The sequence below is a fragment of the Macrobrachium nipponense genome, chromosome 21 (assembly GCF_015104395.2).
Source record: "Macrobrachium nipponense isolate FS-2020 chromosome 21, ASM1510439v2, whole genome shotgun sequence".
Taxonomy (NCBI): domain Eukaryota; kingdom Metazoa; phylum Arthropoda; class Malacostraca; order Decapoda; family Palaemonidae; genus Macrobrachium; species Macrobrachium nipponense.
Genome location: NC_087212.1, coordinates 20,952,977 through 20,963,982, shown reverse-complemented (window position 1 = coordinate 20,963,982; position 11,006 = coordinate 20,952,977). Strand labels below are relative to the sequence as shown.

Sequence of the window (11,006 nt, the reverse complement as noted above, 5' to 3'; positions counted from 1 at the left end):
TCCAAGAACGAAGAAGTGAATATATGAAAAAGAGCCGAATAAAAGATTAGGAGAGGGGAAAAGATAAACTGTGTTGTTGAGATTATTGGGTTCAGTAAAGATGGTTTGGTGAAAATAGCAGTGATGAAATGGAAAGGAAAAGAAAATGTTTAATAGATGGTAGATGTTTATATTTGAAAGAATGGATTTCAATTTACTTTGACAGGGCGCATATGAAGTGCATTAAAAGACGCTTTATTTTGAAGAAGGGGCTGTATGCAGCTGATGAGAATTCTTTGTAGGTTCATTAGGAGAGTTTGTGGATTTATGATATATATTGTTCTAGATTCAACAGTTCTAGAATGAGTGTAATATATATATATATATATATATATATATATATATATACATAAGTGAATACCACAGGAAAATGACAGGCAGAAATCCAAGCGCTTTCGTATTTATTAAAACATCGTTCTTTGACGATGTCTTCATAAATACGAAAGCGCTTTGATTTCTGCCTATCATTTTCCTGTGGTATCCGCTTATTTAATGGAGTCACGTGCATCTACTGTGATTTTTAAAGCATATAAGCATATATATATATATATATATATATATATATATATATATATATAGATATATATATCATGTAAACAGTATCTGTCGTAGGCGGAAAGTCTGCTGATGCGATTACTCATTTTAGTGATAATTTTAATAACTTACTCTATTATCAAACCATCTCATGGTCCACCTGCTTTATATGGCTTGAAATACTTTGCATAACGCAGTGCAGATTTGTTATATTTTGAATAGAAATTTGTTTAAAAAGGAGCGAGATCTGGACGAAGTAGGACTGGTTTCGGATGATGTAGCCCAAGTGAATAATTTAAGTTCTTGAATTCTGCAAGTGAGCAATTATGGAATAAAGAGGGGACCCTTTTTTGAAATCATAATTCATATATATGTTAATGAAAATGAGTAAAAATATAAGTATGCTTTGATAGACCAACATTGCAACTTGCCTAAATTGATATTAGCATAACTTGTAATTATTTTTTTGTTAACTACAAGGAACAAGGAAAGCATAAAATAAATTTACTTTATTATGTTGACTGATACTCTCATACACACAGATATCTATCCATCTTTCTATCTATCTATTGCACCTATGTATCTGTGTGTGTTTGTGGGTGTGTGTGTGTGTGTATCTTCTTTCCCACCGTTATCCCTACATGAAGGGGTCGGTTGCCCTATGCGTCTTCTCCACTGCTTTCTGTCAACGGCATCATCCTCCACCAAATCTCTTCTCTCCATATCTTCCTTCACTTTATTTAGTCATCTGAATCTCTGTCTCCGTTTCGATCTTCTTAACACATGCTCATACCATCTCAATCGTGACTCTCTTATCACCTCTGAATCTTTACTAAGCCTGCTCTTCTTATTTTATCATTTTCCAATCTCTTAAGCAACAATATTCCCATAATCCGCCCCAGTATTCTCATTTCTGGTCTCTCAAGCTTTACTTCCGCCTTTCTTCTTAGAGCCCATGCTTCTGATCCATACAATAACATTGGTCTTATCATTGTGCTATAGATTATGACTTTTAGCCTGATTGGCATTTTCTTATCACATACTACTCCAGCTACATCTGCTCATTTCTCCAACACCGCTTTTATCCTACTGTCAACTTCAGCCTCACATCCTCCCTCTTCGCTTAAAGTATCTCCTAAGTATTGAAACTTTTCCATCTGTTTTATAATTGTTCCTCGTATTATTATTCTGTTTCTATCTTCTCTACTGATCACCTAAACCTCTATTTTATTCACATTCAGCTTTAAGCCACCCCTCTCTAAAGACTCCTGCCATTCTCCAACCCTTCCCTGTAGATCATCCTCATCTTTGGCAGTAATCACCAGATGATCAGCGTACAACAAATCCCACAGCATTTCATTCCTGATCTTTTCACTCAACACATCCATGACCAGCACAAACAAAAATAGGCTTAATGCTGACAACTTGTGTAATCCAACACTATCTTCAAAGTTTTCTGTTTCCCCAACTGCTGCCGTTAGTTTTGTGCTCGTTCTTTGATCTATCATCTCGACCAGTCTTAACCAACTTTTCTGAGACTTTCATCTTCCTCAAACACCAAAACATCGCTTCTCTTGGGATTCTATCGTAAGCTTTCTCTAGATCTATAAATGCACGATAAAGCTCCTGGTTTCCCTCTAGCCTCTTTTCCTGTAGCTGTCTTACTGTGAAGATGGCATCCACCGTCCTTCTTCCTATCATGAATCCATATTGCTGTTTCCCGATCTTTACAATCTCTTAAATCTCACATCAAGTATCCTCTCTAAAACTTTCAATCCATTCTGTGATAGTTTAATTCCCCTGTAGTTACCATGACATTTCCCTTCTGCCTTTATATATATATACATACATACATACATACATACATACATACATACATATATATATATATATCTATATATATATATAATATATATGTATATTATATATATATGTATGTTTTCCCACTGACCTAGAATCTCTGCTTTAACAAAAAAGAAAAATAATTGTAAAACGAAAACAGAAATTTGTTTTGTCTGCACCATTGTAGAATCCCTTCTACCCCCGCATGCACTCTTTTTCCTTCCCAGCTGTCGACAAGCTTTGGTCATAATAGGCGAGTTATCTCTCATGAGGGGAAAAGTTGCTTGTAGAAGCTCCAAGACCTTCGGCGGGAGGCGCCCTCTGCACGGGCAGTAACACCCCGCCGAAGGAAGGAAAGTTTGAGCAGACATCCAGGGAAACAAATAAATAAAAAGTATCCAGCAGAAATAAAAGTTAGGCAAGTTTGTGGCGGGAATAGAGCCATTTCAAGTGACCCCCTGACAGCAACGACCTCTCTCCGGGTCATAAAGGAACAAAAGTCCATCCACTGGACGAAAGGGTCAAGGGTCAAGTGGGATGAGACGGGAATCGCCGCATTTGCTCTTCAGGATTTAAGAACCTATTTCTTTTGGGAAGTTAAGTTTCGTCCCGAATTCTGGAATGTCTGGACGTCTTGCTTCTCCAGTCATGGCGACAAGGAGACGATTGTTAAGCGCGATTAGCATGTGTGCTTTTGGAGGCGTTTTGTGTGTGGCGGATGAGGTTGGTAGGGCTAAGTTCGCCTCAAAACTTGAAGATCACCTACATTTCTTTTCATCAGTTTTTACGTGATTGATAGCAATGATTCTGACTTATTCTTGTAGTAAATGTTCAATATATATAAATATATATATTATATATATATATAAATATATATATATATATATATATATATATATATATATATATATATATAATATAATATATATATATATATATTATATATATAGATATATGTATATATATATTAAATATATTATATATATTATATATATATATATATATATATATATATATTATATATATATATATATATATTATATATTATATATATATATATATATAATAAAAGGAGCCCATAAAAAGGCCGAAATATGGACAGTATAAGATTGGTCACAGTCCAGGCATGGGATTTTGTATACTCCTGTGTCTTTGTGGACTGGCTTTTGTTGGATGTTAATCAGGGATTTGACTAGACTAGGGTATTTGGGTAGGTAAGGGCAAAAGGGTTAGATTTTCTGAGGGTCTGTGTCAGCGACCCCCTCAAGACAAAACAAGACCAGAGAGACACCCAACAATATAATAAAAATCTCACACTTGGAAATGATTAAGAAATTCCATACCTGAACTGTGACCAATCTTATATCGGTTTTACAGGAAAATTACTTCCCCAGAGATTAATACAACATAAACATTCAGTTTGGTATGACAAGAGAAGTCAGCTTTTTTTATCCATATACATAACCATAACCACAGAATAAACTGGAATTTATCATATATAATTTATAGAAGTTAATTTTCGGTACAAAAGCCAGATAGTGGAGTCAGCCTTGATTAAAGAAAGAAACATATTGACTATCTCAAAGGGCACCTGGGATTCAGATATCATAGATAAAATCTTCCTTAAACCGACGCTTAATTAAGAAGATTAAAGAGCAATTATCAGTTGGGGTAACCTAGTTAAACGGCTTACCTGTGTATGGATCTCTTGGTATAAATACCGCCTTTTGTGTAACTTTTCTCATTCATTACCTGCCTGAAGAGAGAGCCTCTGAAATACAGTACTATCTTTTAATATTTTGGCATTATTATGGGCTCCTTTTATTAGATGGAATTCTGTTATAACAGCAATTTTAACAGTCATAATATATATATATATATATATATATATATATATATATAATATGTATATATATATATATATATATATATATATATATATATATATATATATATATATATATACACACACACATACTAGGTGAGCAACCCGGCACTACTTGGGAAATCTCTGATTACAACTTATATATGTGATTTCCTTGCGCAATTTTGTGGGCATTTCATCTATGGTGAATGAAGTTGGTAGGGCGAAGTTTGCCTCAGAACTTGAATTTGCATCAACGTTTTTTTCAACATTTTGATCATAATTATTAACTTACAGATTCTGACTTACCTTTGTGATGAATATTTCTGCGCAATTTTATAAATATTTAAGAAGAAAAGAAACAAGTGTAAAAATGTAATGCTGCAAAGAGAAAGGTTAACTGTCTCAGCAGAGCCACGACACTTGATTATAAACCCACATTTTTCATGTTGTGAGGTCTTTTATGAATCATAGATGCTAAGAAATTCCTGTTTCAGTTACACTACTATACTAAAGTTTTCTACAGTCTCTTCTCCCTCCTATTTCTTCAGCATTCGGCACATCCATATTTCCCTGTTATATTCACTTGACCAAACTGCAATAACATACTGAGGTTAACTTTGAACTTTGTTGCTCTTCATTATTTATCCTGTTGACCTGTCTTTCACTTTGATTCAATAATCCATTGACGCGTGGCAACATTGTGGCCTTGACGCTTCATTACAACCACTTCTTGGGTATAGCGTTAAACTGCCTTTCATGCTCTTTAGACCTTTTGAAGCATGCAGCCGTCACTGGTAAACAATTCCATTCAAACTTTTCCAAATTCATCCATTGTCTCTTTTCTATCACACATTGAAAAATCCATCACACTATAGCCTGGTTTTCATTTACTTTCGTTACCTTTTGTATTCAAATAATCTTTTTAACATTTCTCTTTTTACAGACGTTTTCTAGTCATTCCTTTCTATTACGAATTTTCTCTGCGACCTGTAACTTACTCATTATCATCTGCAAACATTAGCTTATCCATCACTCATTAAACGAACGTTGTTTTGCAATTTCGTCTATCCACTTATCCTTTCTCATCTCGTCCCTTAAAAAGATTGCTGTCATATGCGACGTGGTGTGTCAAACTTCCTTTAATACTTACACTAAATTTTTAAGTTAAATTGTTCAATATCTTGCCAACTCATCATTATTTTACCTTTAGTTTGGACAGTCTTTGAAAACATCTATCAAAGATCGAGTATAATCATTCCCAAGATGTTTATTGCCAAATTTCCATCAATTCTGTAAAGTGCTTTCCCGTCATTTCCATATGCCACATGCTGACATGTCAGTTTTCCCACTTACAACTGTCTCACTATAAACACTTGAAGTACATTTCCGACCTCTTTCTTATCTAGAACCAAGAACTCTCTCCAATTGAACATACTCTTGGTCAATCTCTGTGTACTTTAATAATCATGAACATGTATTGAATTATATGATTCTACAGGTTTAACATTTTTTTCAAGCATTCCTCTCTTCACAGAGACCTTAATGTTCCAGTGATCCAGGGAATAGGGATCTTCCTCTTGATTTACACAAATCTTGCAGAGACCTGACTACTCTTTCGTTAATTTAGCTCTTCCCTAAAACTCACGGCGCTCTTCCATTTTCATGATTATGTTTGCATTTTTCACTATCTTTTGTTCAGTAACTTTCCAAACCTTTAGTAATGCATACAACATACTTACATGCAGGTTATATATATATACATATACTATATATATATATATATATATATATATATATATATATATATATATATATATATATACATATATTTATCACATGACCGTGATCCAACCAAATGCATGCATTAAACTACAAAATGTCCATTCGCTCTACCTAGGGAGTTGATATATTTTCATATATTGTTAAACCCAAAGGGGACATTTTTTTAGGTTTGATGATTATTTCCGTCCTTCTCAGATTTCGAAACCAGCCAGGCCACAGTGGAAGGAAAAAAATAAATCAGGACTTCAGTGATGTTACCGATTTGTTGGCCGAGTCGGTAACTCACTGAAGTCCTGATTATCCACGAGAGGACGAAATTATTATCAACAAAAAAATTCCCCTTGGGTTAACACATGAAAATTATCAACTGCGAGGTAGAGCGAATTGGACATTAAATCACATTTGTAGCTAAATGCATATATAGTATATATGTGTGTGGGTATGAAATAACTGTGTACCATACAGCAAATATTAATGTATTCTAGTTTGCATATGCATATAAGCACCACATTATGGTAAATAACAAACAGAGCGTGCTACCTTCACACTTATGCAAGTATGCGTAAAAATATATGCCTTCCCTTTTTTCTGTTCATTCTCTAGTCGTTAGTAGCGGATGGAGCGCAGAGTTCCTCTATTTGTTGAAATTTAATCTCTTTTTAATGAGCCGACTAATGATCAGACATAATTAACAGGTGTCTTTGTCTTATGAGCTGGTCCTGCCTTCCTTTTACTGCGATAAAGAAAAGAAAGATAGTTTCTATTGTTTTCATTTGATGTTTCCCTTTTCTTTAACTCTTCTGGGGAGTAAAGATAAGGATTTTTTATGCTACGTTTAATTTAGGGTAACTATTGTTAAAGAAATCAATATTCCTCATTCATTTAGCGTAAGAATACGGACCCAAAAGTTTGTGACGGACTCCATTTCCAAATTCCTGGGAAACTTTATTGAATCAACAGGTGTTAATACAGTTCTGAAGTTTGAAGTTCAGTTGGTGTTAAGAATTGATTAGGTTTAATAGATAAAAGATATTTATTGAAGCAAGTAATAACCTGAGGGGTAATTTTTTACAATTTGATTTCTTTAGGGTAACGAAATGTCTTTAAATGCTATGTGAAAATTTATATCTTTCTTGCAGGCCACCAGCTTTTCGCAACTTCCGGTCATCTGAAGAAAAGAACTTGGAATAATTCAAGAGAAAGATTTGCAGGGACGATTTATGTCCAAGAATCCGAGGAAGTGGAATATAAATCAGGTTAGTTCATTAGTAAGACTTTGTTCCCATTCGCGAAATTGCTTGAGTTAGCATAATTCTATTCCAGTGTTTTTTTTATTATAATTTTTAGTTCTCTAGTTGTCTCGACAAAAGAGAGGCGAGGAACTTTTGACCAGAAAGAGATGAAGTCGCTTCCATTAACGTTTGTCGTTACTTAATATGAAGAAATGACCAAGGCTTAATACCATTGGGCATTAGCAAAATCACCTTTCTGCAGGAAACTCAGCTTTATTCTTAATGAATTATTAGACGTATCAGATATAACGTATGGAATATATAGATACATCTTAGCTTTATAAGAATTTGGGTAGGAAATTCTTAGAAAACTGAGGAGGAAGCAAATGTAATTCATTAGGAGAAGCAAAGACCAGTGGACAATTTAACGGAATTAGAACAAGAAATGAAACGGTAACTGGTTAGATAAGAGAATCAAGTTAGGAAATCTGGGAGGGAAGATAAGATCTCTTGAGGAAAAGACTACTTAAGGAAAACGGTTTTACTTCAATAACCTTGGAAGGTACGTGTAAGTTGTGTAAGTTGTAACCAAAAAAAAAAAGAGAAGTAATGTTATAAAAATAGGTCAGTGGACACAGCATGCTAAATCAGGTGTTACTTATGGAGTGCGTTTCAATAGATAAATGTAAAGAATGAATTAAAAAGTGTAACTTAAAAATATATGGTAAGGTTTGAAAAGATGCGGAAGAAAAGAATGCCATAATCAAAATATCAAAGATGATGATGTTGATTATTCAGCAGAAGAGAAGGAAAATATACACTTGAAATATAGAAGAAGGAAAATTCTTTGGAAACAGCAAAAAATACCTTCAGGTAGACGAATGCGACTGGAAAAAGGCAGAAACAAATTGTTACTGATAAAGAAGCAAATTGCACGAAAGGATAAAAACGGACTGAAGAAAAGCAAATATTCAGTGACTTTTACTTCTAAGATTATTTGTATCACTTTTGCATTGTAAACTCTCTCTCTCTCTCTCTCTCTCTCTCTCTCTCTCTCTCTCTCTCTCTCTCTCTCTCTCTCTCTCTCTCTCCATATACTCACACACACACACACACACACACACATATATATATTATATATATATATATTTATATAAAATATATATATATTCATATATAATGTTTATATGTGTTTATATAATGTTTGTGTTTTGTTGTGTATGATATGATATGGCTGTTTAAGAGACGACTGAATCCGCAGTGAAGAAAAGACCTCGAAATGGGGAGAGTGGAAGAAGCTCTTCATGTTTCAGTCTGAAGCGATTCCAGGGAAACAGCCAACTTCTAAAGCTGCGAGGCAGTTTATAAACACCTTGAATCCAAACACTTTTTGCTTGACCGTCTCCCTGCGTACAAAAAGGAATGACATATTTGTGACGCCCTTTTAGATTTAACAGCTTACATGAAAAAATTTTACAACAGATATTTATACAGACCAGTTCAAGTTGATTTAGAAACTGTCAGTAACTTCAGTAATCGACAGTTTTTGCACAGTAGTTGCTAGATATATATAATATATATATATATATATATATATATATATATATATATATAGTATATATATATATATATATATATATATATATATTATAATATATAGATATATAAATAAAGGTTTTTTGCCAGAATGGAAAAAATGAAAAAGCGAGATAGCCAAGTACTTTTTTCATTTTTTCCTTCGTGGCAAAAAACCTTTATTTATACATAGCATCACGTTTTATATACTTCGTGATCAAGTTTATTCATATATATATATATATATAATATATATATATATATTATATATATAGATATATAAATAAAGGTTTTTTGCCAAGAAGGAAAAAAATGAAAAAGCGAGATAGCCAAGTACTTTTTTTGTTTTTCATTTTTTCCTTCGTGGCAAAAAAACCTTTATTTATACATAGCATCACGTTTTATATACTTCGTGATCAAGTTATTTATATATATATATATATATATAATATATAATATATATATATATATATATATATATATATATATAGAAAAGAAGCAAGTTTCATCAAATTAATGCCGCAGAGATCCAATATTTCGTATCTCAGCGTGACTAGAGAGTTGAAAGTGGATTTGGGAAAAATATCCAGAACTACAAAGCTTCGTCATAAACCTATCGAAGAGTTAAATCTTCCATATACGTTGACGCGTTCCTTTTTCCCAAACAAGTTTTTCAATATATTTTTCTATCTATCTTGAACGATTTCTTAAAATTCCAAGATACCAAGACAATTTTCATTTTTATCGGTGGTAATATTATGTCAAAGTTTGTTATATTCTCGTCTCCCTCTTGCCCCTACAACAACTGGCATGCACCAATATTTTCACATAATTATATACATGTAACCAAATGACGCTAACCCACTGAGGTTTGTTTTTCCTTTCTGCCGTTATTATGACTTTAATCTCCATTATTTGACCGTTGTTCTATCTTATTCGTGTATTCCACTGGCTCCATATTCTTCCTAGCCCTTTGGTAAAGAATATATCATACTAACATACAGGTTATGTATAGATCTGTGGGAAAAAACTGTGTATCATACAGCGAGCGCTCGTGTATTCTCGTTTCCATATACGCACCAAATAAGTGAAAGAACATACAGAGCGTATTGGCTTCAAACTTACGTACGTGTGAATATAGAAACTCCTTCACTTTTGGCTCCTCATTCTCTAGTCATTAGTGGCGGATGGAGTTCCTCTATTCGTTGAAATTTAATCTCTTTTTTTTTTTTTTTTCAATGAACCAACTAATGATCCGACGTAATTAACAGGCGTCTTTGTCTTAAGAGCTCCCCTACATTCCTTTTCCTGTAGTAAAGAAAAGAAACACAGTTTCTATTGTTTTCATTTGATGTTTGCCTCTTCTTAAGCTCTTCTAGGGAATAAAGACAAGGAATTTTCATGCTACGTTTCATCTAGGGTAAATATTGTTAAAGAAATCAATCTTCTTCATTCGTTTGGTCGAAGAATACGGACCCAAAAGTTTGTGACGGACGCCGTTCCCGAATGGGAAACTTTATGTAATCCACAGGTGTTAAGACAGTGCTGGAGTTTGAAGTTTAATTGTTGTTAAAAAGAGGTTCAATAAACTAACACATTAAAGCAAGTATTATCCTGGACGGTAATTTTAAAATTCGAAATTTTTTCAGAGTTGCGAAAGATCTTTAAATGCTCTGTTAATGAGAATAATTATTTATATCTTTCTTGCAGGCCATCTGCTTTTCGCAACTTCCGGTCATCGCAAGAAAACTTGGAATAAATTCAAGAGAAAGATTTGCAGGAACGATTTATATCCAAGAATCCGAGGAAGTGGAATATAAATCAGGTTAGTTCATTAGTAAAACTTTGTTCCCATTCACGAAATTGCTTGAGTTAGCATAATTTTATTCCAGTGGTTTTTTATTCTAATTTTTAGTTCCCTACTTATCTTGACAAAAGAGAGGGCAAGGAACTTTTGACCAGAAAGAGATGAAGTCGCTTCCATTAACGTTTGTCATTACTTAATATAAAGAAATGACCAAGGCTAAATTTATACCATTGGGTATTAGCAAAATTTCCTTTCCGCAGGAAACTCCGCTTTATTCTTAATACTTCATAAGATGCATGAGATATAAAGTATGAAATACATAGATACA

General features: G+C 33.5%; 1 long non-coding RNA gene across 1 annotated transcript in view; it reads left to right on the top strand.

The window, feature by feature from the left end:
- The window catches only part of LOC135197576 (uncharacterized), a 60,514-nt gene extending 49,817 nt beyond the window's left edge, over nt 1-10,697 (top strand). The window contains exons 5-6 of the long non-coding RNA XR_010310608.1: nt 7,204-7,320; nt 10,582-10,697. This is a non-coding gene — a long non-coding RNA (uncharacterized LOC135197576). The remainder of the gene's footprint in view (nt 1-7,203; nt 7,321-10,581) is intronic.
- The last annotated feature ends 309 nt before the right edge of the window (nt 10,698-11,006 follow it).